The sequence below is a fragment of the Gouania willdenowi genome, chromosome 20 (genome assembly GCF_900634775.1).
Source record: "Gouania willdenowi chromosome 20, fGouWil2.1, whole genome shotgun sequence".
Classification (NCBI taxonomy): Eukaryota; Metazoa; Chordata; class Actinopteri; order Blenniiformes; family Gobiesocidae; genus Gouania; species Gouania willdenowi.
Genome location: NC_041063.1, coordinates 10,314,475 through 10,317,445, shown reverse-complemented (window position 1 = coordinate 10,317,445; position 2,971 = coordinate 10,314,475). Strand labels below are relative to the sequence as shown.

At 41.3% G+C, this 2,971-nt stretch overlaps 1 long non-coding RNA gene across 1 annotated transcript in view; it reads left to right on the top strand.

The window, feature by feature from the left end:
* Positions 1-596: 596 nt before the first annotated feature.
* The window catches only part of LOC114454306 (uncharacterized), a 4,160-nt gene continuing 1,785 nt past the window's right edge, over positions 597-2,971 (top strand). The window contains exons 1-2 of the long non-coding RNA XR_003672526.1: positions 597-1,138; positions 2,782-2,878. This is a non-coding gene — a long non-coding RNA (uncharacterized LOC114454306). The remainder of the gene's footprint in view (positions 1,139-2,781; positions 2,879-2,971) is intronic.

Genomic DNA, 2,971 nt, shown 5'->3' with positions numbered 1-2,971 from the left:
TTTTGCTTTTATTTTGCGCAATATGTTTGTTTCTTGTGTTTAAGCCAAATGATACACATGCAATCTTCTCCACAGATTTGTGTTTTTGGTTTTCTCTCTTTTCATCCTCAATTTGTCACCACTCCTAAGCTGCTTCCTTTCATCACCTTCTTTATCATCATCCTCATCCATTACCTTTTACTTTGCATTATTTTATTTTATTTTATTTTTATTATTTTTTTGGGGTGGGGGTGGATTTTTTGTGACTGACAGACTGGGGAGGGGTGCTCACATCAATTAAGCACTGCTAGATGCACAAGTGTGTGTGAGTGTGTATCCGTGTGTGCGCTTAAAGGTCACATTTAATTATTCCCTGGCTTTCCTCTGAGTAGCGACATTTTATTTGGACAAACTGCTGGTGGCTGAAGGTTTCCATCGCTCCTGTCTGTCTCTCCTCTCGTTCAGTAAATGTTCATACAGGTTTCTCTACTCGCCTTTTCCCGATGCTTTTTCCCCTCCCTCCCGTCCTTTTCTATCCCTCTCTCTCTTCTCTATCACTCTCTTGCAGAAGCCACATCACACCACATACACCCCCCCCACACCCCACCCCTTACTCTCTCATTCGTCTTCCCTCTCAGTTGCTCTGCCAGCTCATTGCAGGTTGTCAGTTCATTTTTAACGGGGCAGAGCAACAACCGGCTTCTTCTTTCGCCACCGGTAACGAAGAAGGAACATTAGGAGCCGCAGGCGGTCAAAGGAGAAGAAAAAGAAGAAGAAGTGAAAGAATAAGTGGAAAGGGAAAGCAAGTGGATGGAGGTCGTTGATACAGCATCCATTCCATCAGCCGCTGCCTCTCCATATCTGGCAGCTGCAGCAACAGCACCACCGCCTCACCCTCTGTTGGCCGGCCAGCGCCACCACTGCTTCCCCAGCCTCCAGCCAGGATCTGCCTCCTCCTTTCTCCTCAGTCAAGCTGTTCCTTGAAGCTGGGTAGAGGAGATGAGAAGCACCTCCGCTACAGTTTGTAACATACCAGCATCAGGAAAGAAAGACAGAAGGAAGGATGGAAGGGAGGAAGGGGGATTAAGGTGAGGTGTTTTGAAAGAGAGAATAGGAAACACCCTGAGTCAGAGAAGAGCACGAAGAAGAATCAAAGATGGTAAGGGCCTCATCTTAAACTTCTCTATTTTTATCCTGTTTACTTATAAAACTTCTCATTATTTTATCTTTTTAAACAAAAATATTGTTTCCCTTATTGAAGATTTTCATCTTCTTCCACTCAACCTGAAGTGTCTTTGTTTTAAATGTATCCTGATAAATGACCTGTTGCTTTGGTTGTCATGAACAGTTCTTTTTATTTGACATGTTCCCATTCAATCAGAAGAATGATGAGGTTGGTGATTCTCGCTCTGTTCGCCCTCTTTTTTTTTTTTTTTTTTTTCCTGTTTGGCTTTTCTCTTTCTGCGTGTAATCAGCATTAAGTTCATTGCAGAGGTTTTAGTTGTAGTCATCGCCACCCCACCCCTCTGACAACCTGCTGCTGTGCTAAAGGTGTGGAAGTTGGAATAAGACTGTATGTATATGCAAGACAGGGTTCCTGTGTTTCAATATTATATGCTGCTTTCACTCTCAGTGTAATCTGATCATTGCCTGTGGTGCCTCCACTGAGGGATCAATGATACTTGGGCTTGCTAACCGTAGTGTTCTGCCTCTCCAGTAATGGGTTGGGTTGGGCAGTATGTGGTGAATTTCAGTTTCTTGTATGTGGTGGTATTGTTTCCAGTGACAGTTTTCTCCATTTTGTATTATTCAAAGCATGTTTAATGTGAATGTGTATGTAACAGACAAGCCTTAAAAAAGAACGTTTGGATCTTAGCTTTGTGATACTGATTCAGATCACATCATACATTTCTCCTTTGTTATTGACTTTTTCTTCCTCTCATGCATTGTTTTTTTTTATTTATTTTATTTATTTATTTTTTTAAAATCCTTTTACTGAATCATTTTTTTTCCCCAAATTTTATTCTGCAAATCTAACAGCTTTTGCTTTCATACAATTCTCCTCACCATCACTTATGACAGTTATTAACCAACATCTTTAATGCAGATGGAGTTACACAATACGTTTTGGTTAAAAAATAAAATTGTGAGCCTATGGCGTTGTAGAGACACACAGCAATAAGCTTATTCTTTTCACCAAACCACCCACAGAGTAATTGTAAATATTGATTGGAGACAACAAATCAATGAAATGATTTTGGACTGGCTTAGCTGAACATGCTCTTTGTATTCAGCTGGCTGGTTTAATTAAAAGAGAATAGAATACATTTCCTTGAAATTCATACATAATTCATTGCCGCATATCAGCGTTTAATTAGATTTTATTTTAAGAAGAGGAATAAAGATTGACTTTTGATGTCCTAGCTTTTAGAAACACGTTGAGAGAATCTCGAATTGACTGAAGATTTGATACGTTTTTCATGAAAAAAAAAAAAATTGACTGCCAGTGTTTTTAAAGACGTAGCATAGTAGCAGTAATTAAAGTGAGGGAGTGCAAAATGCAGAGACAAGTCAAAACAATGTGATATCATTAACCAAATGAGTTCTCTGACTGGGTGTTCGAATCCATGTGTTGATCATGTTTGCTGTGTGGGGAGCAGAGAGTGGGGGGAGGTGGAGGTGCTCGCGTAATGGAGTGTACAGCTTTATTGTCACGCAGCAGGCTGACCCTCATAACCCTGTCTTTCTTCCCCCACTGTGTGCCCCCCCCCCATGCCCCGCACCCTATCCCCTCACCAACAGATATCAATGCTTCTCCGCATGCTGCTACGCGAATGAAACAAGGTGTCCACAGAGAATGAATGGAACCGTGGTCTGCAGGAAAGGAACGGGCTGTAAGGTAAAGACCAGTGTCAGCAAATGTGGACTTTCACTTTACATTTTTTTAGTTTTGCTTTGTTTTTCTGTGTCTCCCCGCTTTACGCCGCCGCTG